The sequence below is a fragment of the Puma concolor genome, chromosome A1, assembly GCF_028749965.1.
Source record: "Puma concolor isolate L17-30 chromosome A1, mPumCon1.1.hap2, whole genome shotgun sequence".
NCBI classification, from domain to species: Eukaryota; Metazoa; Chordata; class Mammalia; order Carnivora; family Felidae; genus Puma; species Puma concolor.
In genome coordinates, this window is record NC_141667.1 from 212,964,389 (window position 1) to 212,991,417 (window position 27,029).

Here is a 27,029-nt window from a genome sequence, read left to right on the forward strand (position 1 = left end):
AATTGTTGTGTTGTATATTCCTAATGAATTAGCCCTTTCCTCAATATATAGTATTCTTCTTTTTCTCCTGTATTAATTTTTTTTTATTTTTTAATGTTTATTATTTATTTTTTGAGAAAGACAGAGACAGAGCATGAGCAGGGGAGGGGCAGAGAGAGAGGGAGACACAGAATCCAAAGCAGGCTCCAGGCTCTAAGCTGTTAGCACAGAGCCGATGCAGGGCTTGAACCCATGAACTGTGAGATCATAACCTGAGCCCAAGTCAGACGTCTAACAGACTGAGCCACCCAAGTGTCCCCCTCCTGTATTAATTTTGACCTAAAGTATATATTTTTTGATATTAGTATTGTCACTCCTGCTATCCTTTAGTTATTATTTGTATAGAATATTTTTTCTCACTCTTTCACTTTCAATGTAAGTGAATTATCATTCATAATATCATGAATTATTAATTTCATAATATGAATTATTTTTAAAATCCATTCTTCCAATCTATCTTTTAATGGTGAGTTTAATCTCTTCCCATTTAAAGTACTGATAAGCAAACACTAACTTCTGCCATTTTGCTATTTTCTATGAGCTTTTTGGTTGTTCATTTTTTGGTCCTTACATATAGCCTTTTGTGTTTAAGTTTTTTTTAGTATAACATTTTTATTTCCTTCTCAATTTCTTTTTTATTTTATAGTTATTTTCTATATGGTTATTATGGCGATTATAATTAACATGCTAAATTTATAACAATCTAGTTTGAATCAGTTCCAATTTGGTTTCAATAGCATACAGAAACTCTGTTCCCATACTGCTCTGTCCTCTGTTGTTGTTGTTATTGAGTTTATTTAGTTTGAGAGAGAGAGAGAGAGAGAGAGAGAGAGCCAGGAAGGGGCAGAAAGAGAGGGAGAGAGAGAATCTCAAACAGGATCTCCACTGTCAGTGCAAGGTGGAACTTGGATTGACAAACTCTGAGATCATGACCTGAGCCGAAACTAAGGGTTGGATACTTAACTGACTGAGCCACCCATGCACCCCTGTCCTCTGTGTTGTTATAGTCATGAATTGCATCTTCACATATTGCATGCTTATTAGCATAGATTTATAATTTTTTTTGCATGTGCTTTAAATAATATAGGAGGAAAGAAGGTATTACAACATTAACAGAATGCTTTATATTTACCCATGTAACTATCTTTACCAGAGTTCTTTATTTTTTTGTATGACTTCAAGTTACTATTTAGTGTCCTTTCAGTACAGTCAAAAGGATTCCCTTTAGCATTTCATGTAGGGCGGGTGTACTAGCAACTAACTCCTTCAGTTTTTGTTTATCTATGAATGTCTTAATTTCTCTTTTATTTTTGAAAGAAAGTGTTGCCAGAATTCTCAGGTGACAATTGTTTTCCCCTTTCAGTACTTCAAATATGTTATCCCACTGCTTTCTGGGCTCCAGGGTTTCTGATAACAAATTGGATATTAATTGTATTGTGGATCCCTTCTATGTGTGAAGTTGCTTGTCTGTTGCTACTTACAAGATTCTGTTTGTCTTTGTCTTTCAAATTTTTGGCTGTGTGTGTCAGCGTCAGTCTCTTTGAGCTTATCATATGTGGAGTTCATTAAACTACTTGGATGTGTAGATTCAGTTTTTAATCAAAGTTCGTAAGTTTTTGGGCAGTATTTCCTGCAGTATTCTTCCTGTCCCCGTTTTTCTTTCTCTCATTTCTGTCTGGGACTCCCAGAGAATATTGGTGTTCTTCACGGTGTCCCCAAGATCATTTAGGTTATGTTAATTTTATGTTAATTTTTCTTCTCTTCACAATGTCATTTCAATAGTCCTATAGTTTGCCGATTTTTTTTTCTTCTGCTTCTCAAATCTGCTGTTAAAGCCCTCTAGGGACTTTTTCATTTCAATTATTTTACTTGTCAACTCCAGAGTTTCTATTTGTAATTTTGTACAAATTACATTTTCATTTTGTAATTTTGTAATTTCTACATTGGTTTCATTTTGTAATTTCTACATCTTTATTGATATTTTCATTTTACTCACATATTGTTTTCCAGGTTTCCTTTATTGTTTTATTTTTAGTTATTTTTGGTTTTTATTTATTTTTGAAAGAGAGTGAGTGGAAGAGGGGTGGAGAGAGAGTGGACAGAGGATCTGAAGCTGACTCAACATTGACAGCAGAGAGCCTGACATGGGGCTCGAACCCACAAACCAGGAGATCATGACCTGAGCCAAAGTTGGGTGCTTAACTGACTGAGCCACCCAGGTCCCCCTCCAGGTTTCCTTTATATTTTTGTCTACGGTGTCCTTTAACTCTTTGAACATATTTAAGACAGCTGTCTTTTTTTTTTTTTAAGACAGCTGTCTTAAAGTCCTTCTCTACTCTATCTAGTGTCTGGGTTTCCTCAGGGATAGTTTATGTCAAATTTCTTTTTTCATGCAAGTGGACTATGCTTTCCTGTTTCTTTTCATGCCTTGTAATTTTTTTGTTGAAAATCAAATATTTTGAATATTATAATTAAGTAACTCTGGAAGTCAGAATCTCCTCTTCTCCATGATGTTCTGTTGTTGATTGTTGAGGTGAGCAGTTGTCCTTGTTTAGTGGCTTTTCCAAACTATCTTTGCAAACACTGTCTTTGGTGTCATGTGTGGTCACTGAAGTCTCTTTTCTGTTATTTCAGCAGTTAGCCAAGAAGGCTGACAGATTTCCTTAAACATGTGAGGCCAAAGGAAGAAGAAAAACAATACTCACCTGTTATTTGTAGATTGAAACTAAGCTAGGGCACTTCTTCAACACCACACCAACTTGCCTCCAACTCTGCCTTAGCCTTTATCTCCAACTCTGCCTTCCTGTTTGTTCAAAAATTAGCCAGAGGTGCAAGCCAATGGTCATCTCAAATCTTTTCTGACCAAGATGATGGCTCTAGGCATGTGTTGAACTTTGTATTCCATGGTATATACAGTAGCCCTTCAAAGCCCTTATTCCCACAAGAATCTTCTTCCACAGCCTCTTACTTTCCAAGCTCTGGATCTTCCCAGGCTTTGCTACCTCTGCTGTCTCTTGGCTCAGGTGGCTATGGGTGGTCTATACCTTTAAATGTTTTTGTCATATGTCTCCTGGGTAGTTGTTCCAGCCCAATGGGAATAAAACAAAAGTCAGCCTCTATGCTGATCACCAGGCAGACCAAAATGCATTACCGCAATTTTTTGAGAACAAAATCCACATTGCCCCCATAGCACCTGCAAGGTACATCTCGATTTCAAGCTGCCATTTGCATAGCCACCACTTAGCTGGGAAATGGAGATGATAGGTGGGTAAATAAGAACATAATGGTTTCCTATTGAAGTTTCACAGTCTCTTCACTAAGCACTTTCCTGCTTACTGTAAGATTATGCTTAGATTTCAGAGTTCCAAAGAAATGGGTTCTGTCATTTTTTTGTCAGCTTACTGGTTGTTTCAGTGGAAGGATGGGTTCTTAGATCTCTCCACTCTACCATTTCCATGGTATCAGTCCTTATAACTTTTTTTTTTTAATCATGAATGGATGTTGGAATTTGTCAACTACTTTTTCTGCATCAATTAATGTAATCATATAATTTTTCTTTTTTACTTTGTTGATCTGGTGTATTACATTGATTTTTCAAATTTTGAACCAGGCTTACAAACCTGGAATAAATCCCACTTGGTCATAGTGCATAATTTATTTTTATACAATTATTGTGCTCACTTTGCTAATATTTTGTTGAGAATTTTTACATCTACGTTCATGAGAAATATTTGCCTGCAGTTTTCTTTTTTGTACTTGTATGGTTTGGTTTTGATATAAGGGTGTAACTGCCCTCCCAAAATGAATTGGAAAGTGTTCTCTTCTCTTTTGGAAGAGATATTGTGAAATTGGTGTTAATTCTTTAAATGATTGGTAGAATTCTGCAGTGAAATCATCTGGGACTGTAAATTTCTTTTTTTAGGTGCTATTTAAATAAATTCAATTTTAAAAATTGGTATAAAGCTCTAAATTGATATAATCTATTTCTTCCTGAGTTTTGATGAGTTTTGTAGTCTGTGGTTTTTGAAAAGGGGTCCATTACTTCTAAGTTGTCATATTTACGAATGTAATGTTTTCTATAGTATTCCCTTATTATCTAAGTGCTGCATATGTAGTGACATCCATGTTTCATTCCTTATATTGGTAATATGTGTTTTCTCTCTTTTAATTTTTGTCAGTCTTACTAAATTTTATCAATTCTATTGATTTTAAAACAAACCATTCTCTTACTTCATTGATTTTCTCTATTGCTCTCTTATTTTCAATGTAATTAATTACTGCTTTGATCTATATGAGTTCCTTCCTTTTACTTATTTGGATTTATTTTCCTCTTCTTTTGCCGGTGTCTTAAGCAAAAACTTATTTATTTTAAATTTATTTATTTAAGTAATCTTTACACCCAACATGGGGCTCGAACTTATGACCCCAAGATCAAGAGATGCAAGCTCCACTGGCTGAGCCAGCCAGGAATTCCGCCTTAAGTAAACATTTAGATCCGTGACTTGAGTCCTTTTGTCATGTCTAATGTAAGCATTTAATGCTACAAATCTCATTCTCAACAATGTTTTATCTGCATCCAACAAATTTTGGTATGCCGTATTTTTATTTTCAGGCAATTCTATTTTAAAATATTCTTTGAGCTGGGGCATCTGGGTGGTTCAGTTGGTTAGGCGTCCAACTTCCGCTCAGGTCATGATCTTGCAGTTTGTGAGTTTGAGCCCCATGGTGGGCTCTGTAATGACAGCTCAGAACCTGGAGCCTGCTTCAGATTCTGTGTGTGTGTCTCTCTCTGCCCCTCTCCTGCTCTCACTCTGTCTCTCTCTCTCTCTAAAAAAATAAATAAACATTAAAAAAATTTTTAAACATTCTTTGAGATTTCCTCTGATGAATGGTAATTTTAAGTTGTGTTGTTTAATTTCTGTGTGGTTAGAGATCATCTTACTGTCATTCTAGATATTGATTTTTAGTTTGATTCCAAAGGTCCAGAAAATATGCACTGTGTGATTTGACTTATTATACATTTGTGAAAGTTTTTCTTCCTTCCTTCCTTCCTTCCTTCCTTCCTTCCTTCCTTCCTTCCCCCTTCCTTCCTTCCTTCCTTCCTTCCTTCCTTCCTTCCTTCCTTCCTTCCTTCCTTCCCCCTTCCTTCCTTCCTTCCTTCCTTCCTTCCTTCCTTCCTTCCTTCCTTCCTTCCTTCCTTCCTTCCTTCCTTCCTTCCTTTCTTTCTTCCGAGAGAGAGAGCGCGGGTGTGCATGAGTTCATGAGAGAGAGAAAGTGTGCACGTGAGTTCCTGAGCATAGGGGAGGGGCAAAGGAAGAGGGAGAGACTGAATCTTAAGCAGGCTCCATGCCCAGCCCAAAGCCCAACTGGGAGCTTGATCTGATCTTATGACCCTGAGATTATGACCTGAGCTGAAATCAAGAGTTGGATGCTTAACTGACTGAGCCACCCAGGTGCACCAAGGTTTGTTTTATGGTATAAGACATGATAGATCTTGCTAATTGTTCCATGGGCAAACAAAAAGAAATGTGTATTGTTATTATTGGGTGGAGTGATAGGTCCCTCCTCGACTAGTTGTGTTGTTCAAATCTTCTCTATCCTTGTTTGTTTTCAATCTAGTAATTGTTGTTGAGAGATCATCTTGAATTCCCTAATAATAAATGAAGTGTTGCCTATTTTTCCATTCAGTTTTATTAGTTTTGGTTTCAGGTATTTCAAACTCAGTTGTTTGGTTCATACACATTAAAGATCATTAATGTTTTCCTAGTCTGTTGATTTTCTTCTTATGTATTATTTCCTTTTATCATCTCCATTCTACTTTAGAAATTTTCTTTGCTCTACCATCTACTATTTCAGATATTAATATAGTCACTTATGCTTTTTAAAAATTGGTATTTGTGTAGTATATGTTTTTACAAACTTTTATTTTACTCTGGCTGTGTCCTTGAATTTGAAATGAGTTTCTTATAAACAGTATATGATGAGGTCATGTTTTTTATCTATTCTGCTTGTCTTTCTCTTTTGATTGGTATATTTAGACCATTTGCATTTAAGGTGATTATTGATATGCTAGCATTTAAGCCTCCCATTTTATTATTTATTTTCTCTTTGTTTTCTCTGGTTCTTGTGGGTTTTCCTCTTTTTCTCTTTTCTTGCCATCCTGTGAATTACCTGAACATTTTGGGGGATTCATTTGTATTTATTTGTAGTATTTTTGAATGCATATATGTGTATGTTTTTATAATGTTTCTTTCTCTTTTCTTCCTTCCTTCCTTCCTTCCTTCCTTCCTTCCTTCCTTCCTTCTTTTCTTTCTTTTTCTTTCTTTCTTTCTTTCTTTCTTTCTTTCTTTCTTTCTTTCTTTCTTTCTTTCTTTCTTTCTTTCTTCTTTCTTCTTTCACATGAGCAGGGAAGGGGCAGAAAGAGAGAGGGAGAGAGAGAATCCCAAGTGTCAGCACAGAGCCTGTCTGACGCAAGGCTGGATCTCACAAATCGTGAGTTCATGACCTGAGCTGAAATTAAGAGTCAGATGCTTACTGACTGAGCCACCCAGGAGCCCCTGTATGTTTTTTAGTGGTTGCTTTGGTATTAAAATATACATATGTGACTTATCACAGCCTACTATAATCAACGTTTTACCATTTTTAAGTGAAGTGTGGAAATCTACTTTTAATCATCATTATCTTGAATATCAGGTGGTGTTATAATTTTTTTCAACCATCAAATATGATTTACAAATGTTATGATTTATAAAATATGCCATTGTATGATTAATAACATACTTTTGTGTGTATTCATATTTCTGGTTTCTCTGTTCCTTCTTCCTTCCTAATACAAGATACTTTCTTTTATAATTTCTTTTCCAGTCTTTAAGAATAGATCTGCTAGCAACAAATTCTTTTATTTTTCCTTCATCTGAGAATGTCTTTATTTCCCCTTTCTTTCTAGAGGATGATTTTGCTGGATGTAGGCTCTACAGTCGATAGTTCTTTTCTTTTAATATTTAAAAAGTGCTGTGCCACTTCCTTCCATTCTCCATGGTTTCAGATGAGAAATCCACTGATGGATTGATATTGTCCTATAGGCAATGAGTCATTTCTTTCTGGCTTCTTTAAAGAGTTTTTCTCTGTCATTAGTTTCAATAATTTTTTTTAAATTTTTTTTAACGTTTATTTATTTTTGAGACAGAGAGAGACAGAGCATGAACAGGGGGAGGGTCAGAGAGAGAGGGAGACACAGAATCTGAAACAGGCTCCAGGCTCTGAACTGTCAGCACAGAGCCCAACGTGGGGCTCGAACCCACGGACCGTGAGATCATGACCTGAGCCGAAGTCGGACGCTTAACCGACTGAGCCACCCAGGCGCCCCTCAAGAATTTTAATTATGATGTGTCATGGAATGGATTTCTTTAGGTTTATCCCATTTGGGGTTTGCTCAGCTTCTTGAATATGTAAGTTTGTGTACAAATATGGGAAATTTTCAGCAATTATTTCCTCAAATATACATATATATTATAATATATATATACATATACATATAAATGTAAATGTATGTAAATGTACATACATATGTAAATGTATATTATTTCCTCAAATATATATATATATATATATATATATATATATATATATATATATATAATTAACGTCCCATGAAGGGGGGTGGGGAGGAAGAGTCTTGAACTAAATATATATATATTTTCTTTTATATATATATATATATATATATATATATATATATATATATATATTCCTCCCCCACCCATCTTCATTGGGACTTTAATAATACAAATGTTGGCTATTTTGTTATTGTCCCACAGGTCCCTGAGGCTCTGTTCATTTTTTCCTCTAGTTAACTTTACTGTCTGTTTTTCGAATTGAATGAATTCTACTGATCTTTCCTGAACGAAACTGATTCTATCTTCTGTTATCACCACTATACTTTTGGGTCCATCCAGTAGAACAGTTGTTTTATTTCCATTACTGTATCTTTTAATTTTATAATTTCCACTTGGTCCTTTTTTTATAAGTTTGATCTCTTTGCTGAGATTTTTTAATTTTTTTCCAGTCACTTCAGGAGACGTTATAATAAGTTACTAAAGTAACTTAATTTGAACTTATGATTCATGTATGTTGACTTTAGTTGATTGTCTTATTCAAGTTGTGATATTTTTGGTTCTTGGTGTGACTGATACCTCTTATGGTATGCTGAACATTTTGTCTATAATATTATTAAGCACTAATATTTATTGATAATATACTTCATGCTAAACGTTGTATTATATACTACATACATTATTTCATTTAATGAGACTAGGATGTTGAAGATAAATTTTGTTGAAGCTTTAACAGTTTGTATAAAAAACACAACCAAATACAGATGCTTGTGGAAACGTGGAGAACTTGGAGGAAATATAAAAGGGGTAGGGGTAGAGATGAGGGTCATACTGCTTTGTTTGGTTGGTTTTTTTCCTAGCATATATTGGATTGAACAGATTTTTTTTAGTTTCTAGTCTTCTGCCATCTTCATAAAAGATAAAGAGAAAACCTCCAATGCCCCCTTTATAGTATGACAAATGTGATTTATAACAGCATCATTATTTCATAACTGAAAATGCTGTTTGTTCTTCTGGGAAAATAAATACATCAGAATTAACTTGTAGCTCTGGAGGACAGTGGGTTGCTATAACAACCAGAAAAAAAATGGTGCAATAATAAATAGCTTTCTCTCAAAGATAGATAACTCACTGAAGTATGAGATCTATAAACGTAGGTGTTTGTCATATAAATGCAAACAACCACCAAACACATTCATTTATTTCTTCAATAGTGAGCACCAATTCTATGTATGATGCAATGCTAGGAACAGGTGAAAAAAATAAACATGGCCTCTGTTTTGATGGAGGGCACATTCTAGTGGAGGAGATAGAAAATAAAGAGTACACGCATCAATACAGTAATATTTCCAACACGTGAGAAGAGCTTTATAGGAAATAAAACAACAGACCCTGACACTCGACAAAGCAGAGAACTCCTGTTCTCTCTATATTCCAGTACAGAATATGGATATATTATAAGTAGTGACTTTAAGTATAAGCTTTAGTAAAGTGAAGAAATAGAGAATGGGTCTTACAGTTTATTAATAAAAAATATTTAAGAAACAAAACTGCTGGGGCACGTGGGTGACTCAGTTGGTTAAGTGTCCAAATTTAGCTCAGGTCATGATCTCACGGTCTGTGGGTTCGAGCCCTGCATTGGGCTTTGTGCTGACAGCATGGAACCTGCTTCAGATTCTCTGTCTCCCTCTCTCTCTGCCCCTCCCCTGTTCTCTCTTTCTCAAAATAAATAAACACTAAACAACAACAACAACTAAAAAAGAAAAGAAACAAAACTGCTAGGGGAGCCTGAGTGGCTCAGTCGGTTAAGCCTCTGACCTCCATTCAGGTCATGATCTCAAGGTTCGTGGGTTCGAGCCCCGCATGGGGCTCTGTGCTAATAGCTGGGAGCCTGGAATCTGCTTTGGATCCTGTGTCTCCCTCTCTATCTGCCCCTCCCGTGCTCACACTATCTCTCTCTCTCTCTCTCAAAAATAAACATTAAAAAAAAAAAGAAACAAAACTGCTAACTAAAGCATTATTATTATTTTGGTTCAAATTGGGTGGATTCAACATGAGAATAAGAATTGTTTGTGTATTTCAAAACTGGGTATTTTTTCATATCAATCAATCCTTTACTAATAATAGTCAAAAATTGGCAACAAACCTAAATGTCTTTCAGTTGGTGAATGGGTAAACAAACTGTGGTACATACATTCTATGTACTCTTCAGCAATGAAAAGGAAATTAAGTATTTTTAAGAAAGATAAAAGCTTTATTGAGATATAAATTCACATACCATAAAGTTAATCGTATTTATTTACTTATTTATTAAATTTTAATATTGTATGATTAACATACAGTGTTATATTAGTTTCAGGTGTATAATATAGTGATTCAACAATTCTTTACATTACTCAGTGCTCATCATGATATGTGTGACTCTTAATCCCTTTTACCTATTTCCTCCACCCCCATCTACCTCCCTTCTTATAACCATCTGTCCTCTATAGTTAAGAGTCTGTTTTTTGGATTGTCTCTTCTTTTTTCCTTTGTTAATTTGTTTTGTTTCTTAAATTCTACATATGAGTGAAGTCATGTGGTATTCGTCTTTCTCTGGTTGACTTATTTCACTTAGCACTATACCTTCTAGAACCTTTCATGTTGTTGCAAATGGCAAGATTTCATTCTTTTTAATGGCTGAATAATAATCCATTGTGTATAATATTACCTCTTGTTTATCCATTCACCTATTGATGGACACTTGAGTTGCTTCTATAAGTTGGCTATTGTAAATAATGCTACAATAAACATAAGGATGCATGTATCTTTCAAATAGTGTTTTCATATTCTTTGGATAAATAGTAGTGGAATTACTAGATCATACAGTATTTCTATTTTTTTTTAAGTTATTTGTTTAGAGAAAGAGAGAGAGAAAGCACAGAGGAGGGGCAGATAGAGGGGGGAGAGAGAATCCCAAGCAGGTTCCACGCTGTCAGAACAGCAAACAGATCTCACAAACCATGAGATCATAACCTGGGCTGGCATCAAGAGCCAGACACTTAATCTATTGAGCCACCCAGGCACCCTGGTATTTCTATTTTTAATTTTTTGAGGAACCTCCATACTGTTTTCCAGAGTGGCTGCACAAGTTGGCATGCTCACCAACAGTGCATGAGCATTCTTTTTTCTCCATGTCCTCACCAGCACTTGTTATTTCTTGTGTTTTTGATTTTAGCCATTCTGACAGATGAGAGGTGATATCTTATTTTGGTTTTGATTTGAATTTCCCTGATGATGAGTGATGTGTCATGTGTCAGCCATCTGTATGTCTTCTTTGGAGACATGTCTATTCATGTATTCTGCCCACTTATTAATTAGATTTTCTTGTTTCTATGTTTCTATTTATTTCTGTTCTAATCTTTATTATTTCAGTTCTAATCTTTATTATTCCCCTATTATTATTCTTCTGCTGGCTTTAGGCTTTATTTGCTATTCCTTTTCTGGCTCCTTTAGGTGGAAGGTTAAGTTGTGCACTTGGGACTTTTCTTGCTTCTTGAGGTAGGCCTGTATTGCTTTATAATTCCTTCTCATGACCGCATTTGCTGCATCCCAAAGGTTTTGGATTGTCATGTTTTCATTTTCATTTGCTTCCATGTATTTTTTTTAAATTTCTTTTTTATTTCCTGGTTAGCCAATTCATTCTTTAGTAGGATGTTCTTTAGCCTCCATGTATTTGTGGTCTTTCCACATTTTTTCTTGTTGTTGACTTCAAGTTTCATAGTGTTGTGGTCAGAAAATATGCATGGTATGATCTCAGTCTGTATTTGTTGAGGCCTGATTTGTGATGCAGTATGTGATCTATTCTGGAAAATGTTCCATGTGCACTCGAAAAGAATGTGTATTCTGTTGCTTTAGGATGAAATGTTCTGAATATATCTATTAAATCCATCTGGTCAGTGTGTCATTCAAAGCCATTGTTTCCTTGTTGATTTTCTGCTTAGATGATCTGTCCTTTGCTCTAATGGAGTGTTAAAGTCCCCTACTATTACTGTATTATTATCAGTGAGTTCCTTTTTTTTAATGTTTATATTTATTTTGAGAGAGGAGAGAGAGAACATGTGAGCAGGGGAGGGGCAGAGAGAGAGGGGGAGAAAGAGAGAATTCCAAGCAAGCTCTGCCCAATGCTGGGCTCAATCTCATGAACCATAAGATCATGACCTGAGCCAAAATAAAGAGTCAGATGCTTAACCAAGAGAGCCACCTATGCATGCCTCAATGAGTTTCTTCATGTATGTTATTAATTGACTTATATATTTGGAACTCCAATTTGGGGGCATAAATATTTACAATTGTTAGATCTTTTTATGGGATAGAGCCCTTACTCATGATATAGTGCACTTCTTCATCTCGTTACAGCCTTTGGTTTAAAATCTAGTTTGTCTGATATAACTATAGCTACTCTGGCTTTCTTTTGACATCCATTAAGCATGATAGATGGTTCTCCATCCCCTCACTTTCAATTTGCAGGTGTCTTTAGGTCTAAAATGAATCTCTTATAGGCAGCCTATCGATGGGTCTTGTTTTTTTTTTTTTGTTTTTTTTTTTTATCCATTCTGATATTCTATATCTTTTGATTGGAGCATTTTGTCCATTTACATTCAGAGTGATTATTGGTAGATATTAATTTAGTGCCATTGTATTTCCTATAAAGTTGTTTCTGGAGATTTCCTCTGTTCCTTTCTAGTCTTTTTGTTTTTGATCTTTCCTTCCCACTCAAAGATTCCCTTTTAATATTTCTTGCAGAGCTGGTTTAATGGCCATGAACTCCTTAAAATAAAACATTAAAAAAATTTAAAAAAAGTGGTCACGAACTCCTTTAGTTTTTGTTTGTCTATGAAGCTCTTTATCTCTCCTTCTATTCCAAATGACAGGCTTGCTGGATAAAGTGTTCTTGGTGGCATATTTTTCCTATTAAGCACATTTAATATATCATGCCACTCCCTTCTGGACTGCCAAGTTTCTGTGGATAGATCTCCTGCTAACCTTGTCTCTCCTTGCATAGGGATTTTTTCCTGCCTTGCTGATTTCAAGATTTCCCCCTTTTCTCTCTATTTTGCAATTTTCACTAGGATATGTCTTGGTGTTGGCTGGCTTTTGATTTTGATGGGAGTTCTCTGTGCCTACTGGATTTGGATATTTGTTTCCTTCCCCAGATTAGGGAAGTTTTCAGCTATAATTATATAAGAAGAATCTCTTCTTCTGGGACTCCTATGATACTAATGCCTTTATCCTTTATGGAGTCATTGATTTTTCCTAAGTCAAAATTTATGATTCAATATTTTTCTGTCCTTTTCTGATGCATTATTTTCCATAATTTTATATTCTATATCACTTCATATCATATATCATAATTTTATATTCCTCTGCTTCTTCCATATTTGTGATCTTACAACCAGTCAGTTTTGCATCTCAGTTATAGCATTTTTAATTTTGGCCTGACTAGTTTTTAGGTCTTTTATCTCTGCAGCAAGGGACTCCCTGGTGTCTTCTATGCTTTTCTCAAGCCCAGCCAGTATCCTTCTGATTTTTTAAAATTTGGTTCAGTCATATTACTTATGTCTGTTTTGATTAGATCCCTGTCCATGACCTTTTCTTATTCTGTCTTTTGGGATGAATTCCTCCATATTGGCATTTTGTCTAGTTCTCTGTCTTCTGTGTTAGGAAAGCCTGTTATGTTTTGTGCTCCTGAGAGTAATGGCTATATTAAGTAGAGGTCATATACTGTCCAGGGCGTGGCAATCGAGGAAGTGTTTCTGGTGTATGCTGTGTGCACTCTGCTGGTGTGTTTTGGCTGCTCTTTTACTTATGTGAATCCTCTGCAGAGTTTCTCCTTGCCTGTAGTGGTGAGTGTTTGGACTTTGTCCATTGTGTGGCGAGTTTTAACCAGGTGTGCTTTGGTCTGCTTGTTAAAAGAGGCTAGATCCTATTTCCCCTAGAGCTGAAGCTTTGCAGCACTCCATGGTCAGTAGACTTGGTGCCTAAGGGGGATTTGTGCTGGTCTTGGGGGGTAGGGGAGGGGCTGGCTGATGCTCTGGCTCTCAGGCACACTTGCCCTAGTAAAAAAGCATCTGCAGAGTACAGAGGGGTGGGGCTTGGTGTAAGCAACTCAAACATCCACTCTGGGCACTGTGCTGCTCACAGAAGTCCTTCTGTGTTGCTTCGGCGGGGGGAGGGAGGGAATGCATCAGCCCCCTCTCTCTCATCCCTGGAGAGGGGAATTTGTGCCCACTGCTGTTCAGGAAGCCCTCAGAGAAGAGTGGACAATCTCACCTCATGTGTCACAGGCATCTCTCAGATCCCTGTGTTCATCCTGTGTCTGAGCTGTCTGCCCACCTGGAGGCGCAGTGCTCCTGTTTTATCTCAGGTGCACCAGCAGGATTTCAAAACTCCAAATTTAAGGGACCTGGTGTGGCGTGGGACCTGCTCTGATCCTCTGGGGTAGGGTCTTGCCACACTATGGCTGGTGCCAGTTTGTCCCAGAAGGGCAGTCTCATGAACATACAGGGGCTTGGAGTTTATGATAAAGTGCAGCAAAAAGTTGGCTTCCCGGTTAGCTGTCCTCAGCAAGTGTCTCTGCTCGTGCTAATGAATGGAGCTGTGCAATAGTGCCCACTGGCTCTTTTGTCCCCTGAGAGGCAGGGCCACCTGTCCCAAATGCACTCCAAGAAAGGATACTGTCTCTCCCAGTGTGTCCCATAGGATCTTCAGACCACAATGTCCACTCCCAGGCCTATGTGCTCCTTCACAGGAGCATTGCTAGGCTTGCCAGACTCCACCCCCATTATGGCATGGACTTCTGAAACTTCAGTCTTTGAGCTCTGCTGCTTGTAAAAACTTGTGATAATCAGCCCTTCTTGGGTTTCCCAGTCAATTGTTTTGGGGAAATGTTTTTCTTATGCAATTTCCTGCGTGCTGTGCGCTCTCTCCCCCTTTTTGCATGATTAGGGCTCCCTTCCCTCCACAGCACTTAAGATTCTTTTCTCCCCCAAATAACATCTCCACATCTCCTACCTCCCATGATGTGGCCTATTTTCTCCCTCTAGTCATGTAGTTTGTTCTCTTAGTCCTCAGATTGATTTCTTGTGTGTTCAGAATGATTTGATATATATCTAGCTGTATTCCAGAATGAGACAAGCATAGGGTCCTCTTACCACTCTGCCATCTTAACTAACTCCTCCCCATTAATTGGATTTTTCTTTGATGTTGAATGGTATAAGTTCTTTTTATTTTTGGATACTAACCATATATCAGATATGTCATTTGCAAATATCTTCTCCTATTCAGTAGGTTGTCTTTTAATTTTGTTGGTTGTTTCCTTCACTGTGAAGCTTTTTATTTTGATGTAGCCCCAATAGTTTGCTTTTGCTTTTGTTTCCTTTACCTCAGGAAGAATATCTAGAAAAATATTGCTATGTTCAAGTCAGAGAAATTACTACCTGAGCTCTCTTCTAGGATTTTCATGGTTTCAGGTCTCACATTTAGGTCTTTAGTCTATTTTGAGTTTATTTTTGTGTATGATATAAGAAAATAGTCCAATTTCATTCTTTTGCATGTAGCTATCCTGTTTTCCCACACGATTTATTGAAGACTTTTTCCCATTGCATATTCTTGTCTCCTTAGTGAAAGATGAATTGACCATAAAAGCGTGGGTTTATTTCTGGGCTCTCTATTCTGTCCCATTGATTTATGTATTTTTGTGCCAGTACCATATTACTTTGATTACTACAGATTTGCAGTATAACTTGAAATATGGGATTTTGATACTTCCAGTTTTGATCTTCTTTTTCTAGATTGCCTTGGCTATTCAGGGTCTTTTCTGGTTCCATACAAAATTTCAGATTATTTGTTCTAATTTTGTGACAAATTTTGGTATTTTGATAGCGATTGCATTAAATATGTAGATTGATTTTTGTAGTATGGACATTTTAACAATATTTTTTCTCCTAATCCATGAACATGGACTATCTTTCCATTTGTTTGTGCCATCTTCAATTTCCTTCATCAGTGTTTGTTTTCAGAGCACAGGTTTTTCACCACCTTGGTTAAGTTTATTCTTACGTATTTTATTATTTTTGGTGCAATTATAAATGGAATTATTTTCTTGATTTCTCTTTCTGCTACTTCATTATTACTGTATACAAATGCAATGGATTTCTGTATATTGATTTTGTAACCTGAGACCTCACTGAATTCATTTTATCAGTTCTAGTAGTGTTTTGGTGGAGTCTTTAGGGTTTTCTCTATATAGTATCATGCCATCCGCAAATAGTGACAGTTTTACTTCTTCCTTACCAATTTGGATGTATTTTATTTCATTTTGTTGTCTGCTTGCTGTGGCTAGGATTTCCAGTACAATGTTGAATAAACGTTGTGAGGGTGGGCATCTTTGTTGTGTTTCTAATCATAGGGGAAAGCTTCCAGATTTTCACCATTGAGTATGATATTCACTATGGGTTTTGCATATATAGTCTTCATTATGTTGAAGTATGTTGCCTACAAACCTACTTTGTTGAAGGTTTTTATCATGAATGGATGTTGTACTTTGTCAAATGCTATTCTACATCTCCTGAAATGATCATATAGTTTTTATCCTTTCTTTTGTTGATGTGATATATCACGTTGATGGATTCGTGAATACTGAACCACCCTTGCATTTCAGAAATAAACCCTACATGATCGTGATGAATGATTTTTTTAATGTACTGTTGGGAGCACCTGGGTGGCTCAGTCGGTTAAACATCTGACTTTGGCTCAGGTCATGATCTCACAGTTCATGTGTTTGAGCCCCATGTCAGGCTCTGTGCTGACAACTTGGAGCCGGAGCCCGCTTTGAATTGTGTCTCCCTCTCTCTCTGCCCCTCCCCCTCTCATGCTCTGTCTCTCTCTCTCAAAAATTTATTTATTTATTTATTTATTTATTTATTTATTTATGAGAGAGAGAGAGAGAGAGAAAGAGACAGAGCACGAATGTAGGGGCAGAGAGAGAGGGAGACACAGAATCCAAAGTGGGTTCCAGGCTCCCAGCTGTCAGCACAGAGCTTTACATGGGGCTGGAACACAGGAACTGTGAGATCATGACCTGAGCCAAAGTCAGATGCTTAACCGACTGAGCCACCCAGGTACCCCTCAGTTTGCTAATAGTTTGATGAAGGTTTTTATATCTATCTTCATCAGAGATATTGGCCTGTAGTTCTCTGTCTCTCTCTCTCTCTCTCTCTCAGTGTCTTTATCTGGTTTTGTTATCAGGGTAATTAACTGCTGGTAATCAGTCTGTTCAAATTTTCTAGTTTTTCCTGATACAGTTTTAGAAGGTTATATGTTTCTAGGAACTTATCCATTTCTTCTAGGTTGTCCAATTTGTTGGCATAAAATTTATCATAATTATCTCTTATTATCCTTTATATTTCTGTAGTGTCGGTTGTTATTTCTCCTCTTTCATTTCTGATTTTCTTTTAGTCCTCTCTGTTTTTAATGAGTCTAAGTATTTATCAATTTTGTTGATCTTTTCAATGAACTAGCTTCTGGTTTCATTGATCTGTTTTATTATTATTTTTTAGTTTCTATTTCATTTATTTCTGTTCTAATCTTTATTATTTTCTTTCTTCTACTGGTTTTGTTTATTCTTTTGTTTAGCTCCTTCAGGTGTAAGCTTAAGTTGTTTATTTAGATGCTTCTTGAGGTAGGCCTGTTTTTCTATAAACTTATATCTTAGGACAGCTTTTCCTATATCCCAAAGATTTTGGACTATTGTGTTTTCATTTGTTTCCATGTATTTTTTTATTTTCTCTATGATTTCTTTGTTGACTCATTCATCATCTAGTAGCATGTTATTTAACCTCTATGTATTTGTGTTCCTTCCAGATTTTTTTTTTTTTTTTTTTTTTTTGTGGTTGATTCTAATTTCATAGTGTTGTGGTTGGAAAAGATGCATGGTATGACTTCGATCTTTTTCATTTGTTGAGACTTGTGTTGTGGCCTACTATGCAATCTATTCTAGAGAATGTTCCATGTACACTTGAAAAGGATGTGTATTCTGCTATTTTAGGATGGAGTGTTCTGAATATCTTTTAGATCCATCTGGTTTAATGTGTCATTCAAGGTCACTGTTTCCTTTTTTATTTTCTGTCTGAAGTATCCATTGATGTAATTCGGGTGTTAAAGTCCCCTACTATTATGGTATTACTATTGATTACTTCCTTAATGTTTGTTATTAGCAGCTGTAAGTATTTGGGTGTTCCCATGTTCAATGCATAAATCTTTATAATTATTATATCTTCTTTTTGTTCTCTTTATGATTATATAGTATCCTTCTTTGTTTCTTGTTACAGCTTTTGTCTTAATGTCTATTTTGTTGATATAAACATTGCTGTCCCAGCTTTCTTTTCACTCCATTTGCATGATAAATGCTTTTCCTTCCTGTCACTTTCAACCTGCATGTGTCCTTAGCTCTGAAATGAGTCTCTTGTAGGCAGCATATAAGTCTTCCTTTTTCATCTATTCCATTTCCCTATGTCTTTTTTTTTTTTTATCACCCTATGTCTTTTGATTAGAGCATTTAAACCATTTACATTTGAAATAATTACTTACAGGTATGTATTAATTGGCATTTTGTTACATGTTTTGTTTTTGTAGTTCTTTGTTCCTTTCTTCTTTCTCTCTTTTCTATCATGGTTTGCTGACTTTCTTTAGTCATATACTTGGATTCCATTCTCTTTATATTTTTCAAATTTATTATAGGTTTTTAACTTGTAGTTGCCATTATGTTTATTATATAATACTTTATGCACATATCAGTCTATATTAAGTTGATAGTAGCTTAGTTTGAACCCATTATAAAACTATAATTTATTTATCCCTTTCCCCCTATATTTTAGGTATATGGTGTCATAGTTTACATCCTTTTATTTTCTGGATCCTTTGATTTTTATCGATATACTTATTTTTACTGCTTTGTGCTTCCCACTTCTTACTCCTTCTTATGTCTTACCTACTTCTTACTCCTGTTTATGGTTTTTCCTGTCCACTCAAAGAGTCCCCTTTAACAATTCTTTACATTAAAAAAAAAATCTTTATTTATTTTTGAGAGGGAGAGAGACAGAGTGTGAGGACGGGAGGAGCAGAGAGAGAGGGAGACACAGAATCCGAAGCAGGCTCCAGGTTCTGAGCTGTCAGCACAGAGCCTCACACAGGGCTCAAACTCACAAAAGCGAGTTCATGACCTGAGCCAAAGTTGGACACTTAACTGACTGAGCCACCCAGTTGCCCTTACCCCCTTTAACAATTCTTATAGGTCTGGTTTAGTGGTCATGAATTCCTTTAACTTTTGTTTGTCTGGGAAACTTTTCATTTCTCCTTCTATTCTCAATGTTAGCCTTGCTAGATAGAGTATTCTTGGTTGTAGGTTCTTTTCTTTCAGCACTTTGAATCATGCCACTCTTTTCTAGCATGCAGTGTTTCTGCTCCTAAATCAGCTGTTAGCCTTATGGGGTTTCTTTTGTATGTAAATGTATTCTTTTGTCTTGGTAGTTTAAAAATTCTCTTTATCCTACTTTTTGCCATTTTAATTACTATGTGTCTTGGTGTGGACCTCCTTGGGTTGATTTTGTTGGGTTGTGTGCCTTCTGGATCCAGAAGTCTGTTTCCTTCTCCAGATTCAGTTAAGTTTTCCACTATTATTTTTTCAAATACATTTTCACACCTTTTTCTCTCTCTTCTTCTGGGATCCCTATAAATGTTAATCTTATTTATTAAAAAATGTTTTTAATGTTTATTTTTGAGAGAGAGAGAGAGAGAGAATGTGAATGAGGGAGTGGCGAAAGAGAGGGAGACACAGAATCCGAAGCAGGCTCTAGACTCTGAGCTGTCAGCATAGAGCCTGATGCAGGGCTCGAACTTGTGGACTGTGAGATCATGACCTGAGCTGAAGTTGGAAGCTTAACTGACCGAGCCACCCAGGTGCCCCCATAATGGTAATCTTATTATGCTTGATGGTTTCTCTGAGTTCCTTCAATATATTTTCATTTTTTATTATTCTTTTTTCTCTCTCTTCTTCAGCTTGATTGCTTTCCATAGTGTATTTGAAATTTCAGTTATTGAGTTCTTCATCTCTGGTTCTTTTTTACGTTTTCTATCTCTTAAAAATTTTTTTCTTAAGTTTATTTATTTTGAAAGAGAGGGAGAACACACACACAAGCTGGGGAGGGGAGGAGAGGAGAGACAGAATCCCAAACCGGTTCTGCACCATCTCTTTATTGATGGTCTCACTGATGTCCTCCACTCTCTTCTCCAGTCCATTGAGCATCTTTATGACCATTACTTTTTTTTTTTTTTTTTTTTTTTTTTTAATTTTTTTTTTTTTCAACGTTTATTTATTTTTGGGACAGAGAGAGACAGAGCATGAATGGGGGAGGGGTAGAGAGAGGGAGACATAGAATCGGAAACAGGCTCCAGGCTCTGAGCCATCAGCCCAGAGCCTGACGCGGGGCTCGAACTCACAGACCGCGAGATCGTGACCTGGCTGAAGCCGGACACTTAACCGACTGCGCCACCCAGGCGCCCCTGACCATTACTTTAAATACAGAGAAAGACAGGTATGTTTTCACTCTTATGTGGATCCTGAGAAACTTAACAGAAGACCATGGGGGAGGGGGAAGGGAAAAAAAAAGTTAGAGAGGGAGGGAGCCAAACCATAAGAGACACTTAAAAACTGAGAATAAACTGAGGGTTGATGGGGGTGGGAGGGAGAGGAAAGTGGGTGATGGGCATTGAGGATGGCACCTGTTGGGATGATCACTGGGTGTTGTATGGAAACCAATTTGACAATAAATTTCATATTAAAAAAAATAAATACTCTATCAAGGAAAAAAAATTCTCTATTAGTCATATTACTTATCTCTGTTTCAATTGTGAGTTTCTCCTGTTCTTTTATTTGGGACACATTTTTCTGTCTCCTCATTTTGTCAAATTCTCTGTATCTATGTGTTAGGAAAGTCAGCTACATCTCCCCCTCTTACAAGTAGTGGCCTTAGGAAGAAGAGATCCTGTAGTGCCCTGCAGTGTAATGTCTCCTGCTCACCAGAACCTGATTCTTCAGGGGTTTATCTAATGTGTATTGCATACATCCTACTGTTGTGGGTGAACAACATTTGCCTTCAGTCCAGTCGTCTGCAATGGTTTTCTTTGCCTTTTGTGATAAGATTTCATCTCTGTGTTGCTAGTGGGCCAGTCTGGGGCTGCCTTGGCCTTGTGTTGGGTCAGATAAAACATTTGCCAGAGCTGCGGTAGCGCTGAGCTACAGGGTGTCCCCCTGTATTGTCTTCTGAGAAGCTTTTGTTGGTGGGTGTGGCCTGCAGTTAGACCAGATGTCTGCCCCCAGCCCACTGGTGGGGCATTAGTTAGACTGATATGTGTGGTTATCTTTCCTTTTCCTTAGGGCAGGAGTCACTTTGGAGTGGTGTTCCTGTTTGCACAGTGCCAAGCCTGTGGCACTGCTTTGGATTGACTCTTGCCAAGGGCATGTTGGAGGAAAGAGGTCTGTAGAAGAACACAGGGTCTAGACATGCAGTTAGCAAGGTTGGTGCTGGTCCTTTGAGGGAGAGGCCTTGTACCTGGGAAAACTCTTGCCAAGGCTGGGATGGAGGGCATGTATCTTCAGAACATGGGTGGTAGCAGGGCACACTGTTACCAAGTTAGGTGGAGAGTGTTGGCACTGTGCTGGTTACCACAGGTGTCTGTACATCTAGGTTGGGGCTTTGGGGAGGGAAATGGCACTTGCCCACCGGCCAGATGTTTATGGAGAGGTCACCCAAAGATCCCCGTCCCTCTAGCACATGCTTTGAGATTGATATTTAAAGTTCTAGGTGTTAAAGTTATGGGGATTTGTCTTTCTAGTGTGGGTTCCCCATGCCTGGGGTACCTAATGGAGGTCTGCTCCTCTCTCTTCTTTTTGCCCAGTGGCATCCCTCCCTCCCAGGGACTGTGGCTTCTGGTCACATCTCTATCCTTCCTACTCTCTTTAGTGTGGTCTCTTGTCTATATTTAACTGTGGAGAGACTGTTCTGCCAGGTTTTGGGGCATTTTCTGGGTTATTTACACTGATGTGGGTGTTATCTAGGTGTATTCACGGGACGAGGTGAGTCTAGGATCCTCCACTCCACCATCTTCCTTGGAAGTCTCCACCAAGTTCATCATTTTACAGTTTACAATTCACTCAATTTTAGTATAGTCATGATGTAAAAACTAGATATCTAATCTAGTTAGATGTTGTGTAACAATCACCATGAATTTCAAAATATTTTCAGTGCCCTCCCCAAACTCCATGCCTATTAGCAGTGAATGTCTGTTTCCTCCTGACACTCCATATGCTTAGCCCCGCAGTCCAGTTAACTACCAATGTACTTTCTGTCTTCGTGTTTTTGGCTGTTCTGGATATTTCATTTAAATGGAATCATACAATATGTGTCCTCTGTGTCTGGCTTCTTTTGCTTAACAAAATGTTTTCAAGGCTCATCCAGCCATAACATGTATCAGAACTCTAGTCCTACTTATGGCCAAATAATATTCCATTGCATTGATATTGGCATTTTTCCATCCATTTATTACTTGATGGGCATTTAGTTTTTTCTACTCTTTGTCAGTTATGAATAATGCTTCTATGAACATTTGTGTACCAGTTTTTTCTAGATATATGTTTTCAATTCTCTTGGGTATATGCCTAAAAGTGATAGTTTTGGGTCATATGGTAACTCTGTTTAACTTTTTGAGGAACTGCAAATGGTTTTCCAAGGCAACTGCACCATTTAGGTTCCCAGCAGCAGGTTATGGGGATGTAATTTTTTCCATATCTTTCCCAGAACTTTTTATTTTCCAGTTTCTTGATGTTCTTGTTTATTTCATTTCATTTTTTAAAAAAGATTTTATTTTTAAGTAGTCTCCACACTCGGTGAGGGGCTTGAACCCACAACCCTGTAATCAAGAGTCACATGATCCACTGACTAAGCCAGCCAGGCACCCCTCATTTTGTTTTTGATTCTAGCAATCCATGAGGGTATGAAGGGGTATCTCAATATGGTTTTGATTTTGTATTTCCTTTAATGACTATTGACGTTGAACATTTTTTTCTTGTGCTTGTTGGCCATTTGGAGAAATGTCCATACAAACCCATTCTTCACTTTCAATTGGGTTGTTTATATTTTTATGATTGAATTGTATGAGTTCTTTATATATTCTAAACACAAATCTCTTATCCGATATATAATTTGACAATATTTTCTCTGTTTACATTGTCTTTTAATTTTATTGATGGTATCATATGAAGAACAAAAGTTTAATTTTAATTAAGTCCAATTTACCTATTTTTTTGTTTTGTTGTGTCACTGATTTTTTTCCCCCAAAAGCCCTGTATGTTAAGCTTTTTTCACAGAGTGTACTCTGAAATAGGTCAAATAAAGATGAATCCTGGTAATGGAGCTTTTAAGTGAGCCATCAGAGAGGCAAATCTCTGGGGATAGGGCTTTTAGGGATCTCCAAATCCATTATGTCTCCTCCGGTGGCTGCTAAATTGCTATTTTTTACAGGTACTATAGTTGTGAAACTGTTGAATTTAAGGCTCCCATAAAGCTGAGGAGAGAGGGATGGGATTAGGGTGTGTTAGAATGCCACCAGACTTATTGTTCTTATTAAGATTCATCTGTTTTTCTTGAATAAACACTTCTCAGAATGTAGCGGGCCTTTAGTTAATTTCCATAGTTCCAATAAATTTATTTTAAGAGTTTTTGTTAGTGTTTTCATTGCTTTTATGGAGGAGAAGATTTTGTGGGGATTGTTACTACATTTGGAATGTCTACATCAAAAAGTGAATTACTGATAAACAGAAAACTTAGATACATCTCAGGAAAATTATGCTGGGTGAAAAAAAAGTCTCAGAAGGTTACATACCATATGGTTCCATTTACATAACATTCTGTTAATAAAAAAAATAGGTATGGATTACAGTCTAGAGTTGGCAAGGGTTATGGAAGTGAGGAGGGAAAAGGTGTGTTTATAAAAGCAGAGCAGTTATGAAAGTCCTAGATGGCACCTTCTTCCAATAGAAGGCTATTTCATCTACACTGAAAATCTGTTGTTTAGTGTAGCCACCTTCATTAATTATTTTAGTTATATCTGGATAACTTGCTGCAGCTTCTATACCAATACTTACTGCTTCACCTGGCACTTTTATGTTATGGAGACAGCTTCTGGTTTTTTTTTTTTTTTTAATGTTTATTTTTATTTATTTTGACAAAGACAGAGAGAATCCAAAGCAGACTGTGCTGTGAGCATGGAGCCCAACGCAGGGCTTGGGCTCACAGTTTGTGAGATCATGACCTGAGCGGGAATCAAGAGTCAAAGGCTTAACCAACTGAGCCACCCAGGTGCCCTGAGACAGCTTCTTTCCTTCAGCCTCATAAATCAATATCTGCTTGCTTCACATTCTTTTCTGCAGCTTCCTCACCTCTCTCAGCCTTCCTAGAACTGAAGAGAGTTAGGGTTTTGCTGTAGATTAGGCTTTGGCTTAAGGGAATGTTGTGCCTGGTTTGATCTTCTATCCGGACCACTAAAACAGCAATAAGCCTGTTTCACTTTCTTACCATTCGTGTGTTCAACGGAGTAGCACTTTTAATTTCCTTTAGGAACTTTTCCTTTGTGTTAAAAACTTAGCTGTTTGGTGCAAGAGACCTAGCTTTTGGCCTATTTTGGCTCTTGACATACCTTCCTCACTGAGCATAATCATTTCTAGCTTTTGATTTAAAGTGAGAGAAGTGCAGCTCTCCCTTTCCTTTGACCACTTAGAGGCCACTGCAGGGTTACTCAATGGCCTAATTTCGATATTGTTGTATCTCAGGGAAGAGGGAGACCCAAGGAGAGGAAGACAGGGAAACAGCAGGTCAGTGGAGCAGTCAGAACACACAAAACATTTATCAGTTAAGTTTTCCATCTTATATGCGTGAGATTTGTGGTACCCCAGAACAGTTACTATAGTAACACCAAAGATTATAGACCACCATAACAAGTATAAGAGTGAAAATTCAGAAATATTGCAAGAATTACCAAAATGTGACACAGAAACACAAAGTGAGCAGATGCTATTGGAAAAATGATGCCAATAGATAGACTCAGTGCAGGAATGCCACAAACTTTCAATTTGTAAAAAACAAAAACAAAAACAAAAAAACAACCCCCCCAATATCTGTGAAGTGCAATAAAACAAAGCACAGTAAATCAAAGTGTGCCTGTATTACAAAACTATAATAATTATAACCGTATGCCACTGGCATAAATATAGACACACAGATCAATGGAACATAATAGAGAGCCCAGAAAAAAACTCCTGCATATAAAGGCAATCAATATTTGGCAAGGGAGCCAAGAATACCCAATGAGAGAAGGAGAATCTCTAACAAATGGTGCTGGGAAAACTTGATGTAACCACATAGAGAAAAATGAACAGGATCTTGAGCTTAGAGATCTTATTTTAAATACTTGGTTGTGCCTCACCTTTCTCCAAATCTTCTGAGTCTCCTGACAAGCAATTCGGTTGACTGATTCCAGCTCTCCATCCTTTATCTTCTCTTGAACATTCACAAACACAGCTGGTAGACAGCCAGCATGGAAAAAAGGAAGGACCGGAGTTCCTAGAAAATCAGAAACTGACTATATTAAGAGTCTTCGACATTTCAGAGACCTCAAACATTATATCATAGTTATTTTCATATTGATTCCAGCTGTGATTCAAAATTTCATGATGAGAAATGTATACAGACTTTTGATAAATTTAGATTATATTTTGAAGTAAAATGACATAATCATATCTTTAAATCTGAACCTCAATACTGTGCAAACTGATTCAAATTTAGAGACTGCTTTATTGCTCCTCAAACATATATTAAAAAGGTTTTCAGTAAACACATAGAATCGAGGTAGTGTTTGAGAAAGTACACTTTATTATTACCTTGACATATTTAATATCATAGCTGTGAATTTAAATATAAGAAAACTTTGACATTTATTAAATTAGCTCAGTGCTCTGATTTCAGATTACTGAACTGTATCTGAACTGAAATGGTCAAAATATAATACTAAAGATAAATAGTATAAATATCAAATGTAATACTAAAAAATCATACCATGTCTTTTGATATATAAAATTTATAATTTGATCACTGGAGGTTTTCTTGGGTTTTATTTTGAACTAAAACTAATTTTTCATTTTCTTCCTCAATTATGCTGAGATGACTTTGTGTTAAGTCTGGAAATCTCTTTATTCAGAGTTCTTAGTATGGGGTGCAGAGATTCCAGATTTAGTGCTCTATGGTGCATAAAAACTAGATTGGAGGACAGAATATATCTCAAGCAGAACAGCTGAGATTTTACTTTCCCAGTCCTATGCTTATGGTGGTGTACATGTTGAAAAATGGTGTAGATTTCATCATAAACGATACTTGGGAGGCAAGAGGGTGCACTAGAAAGTGCCCTGATTTAAGAGAGAGGAAACATAGTTCTAATCCCAGTGTTCTTAATAACTAGCAGTGTGACCCTTGCTATATTATTTAAAGTTCTTTAGGTTTAAATAAGAAAAGTATTCTATGATTCTAATTGACAAAAAATCAAGAATCACCTAGTGATTAAAACAATATAAAGGGGTGTCTTGGGTAGCTCAGTCAGTTGAAGGTCCCACTCTTGAGTTCAGCTCAGGTCATGATCCCAGAATCGTGGGATCAAGCCCCACATCAGGCTCTGCACTGGGTATGCAGCCTGCTTGAGATTCTCTCTCCCTAAAACAATATAATTATATAAAGAAATTCAAGCTACCTAAATATTATTTTTAAAATAGAAATTTTTGTAATATACATTATATTGTTAAAATCTAAGATATGTGCAATCCTATTTTACAGTAACAGCTCCAGTCTTAAATGTTTTTCTCAACTCTGTTCAAGGCACTTTGATTGGTGTTATGAAGGATATAAAGATGAAGTTGACCCTATCTCCCCAGCTCTTATGAAACTCACCTTTGAATAGGTGCGCCCTCTCCTCCAAGCTGTTCCCTTTCTTTCAGCAGAAAAACTTGCATCCTAATTCAAATAAAGAATTAAGAAATACATCTCTATCTCTGTGAGATTATTTCTTTTTAAATTTCTTTTTTGTTAAGAAATTTTTAAAGTTTTAATTTATTTGAAGTAATCTTTATATCCAACGTGGGGCTCAAACTCATCACCCTGAGATCAAGAGTCTACGCTCTTCTGACTGAGCCAGCCAGGCCAGGTCCCTCTCTATAAGCCTCCCTTTCTTCCTCCAAGG

General features: G+C 36.8%; 1 long non-coding RNA gene across 1 annotated transcript in view; it reads right to left on the bottom strand.

The window, feature by feature from the left end:
• LOC147584743 (uncharacterized) overlaps positions 1 to 25,832 on the bottom strand; it is a 57,556-nt gene extending 31,724 nt beyond the window's left edge. The window contains exon 1 of the long non-coding RNA XR_015252826.1: positions 25,230 to 25,832. This is a non-coding gene — a long non-coding RNA (uncharacterized LOC147584743). The remainder of the gene's footprint in view (positions 1 to 25,229) is intronic.
• Between the last annotated feature and the right edge of the window lie 1,197 nt (positions 25,833 to 27,029).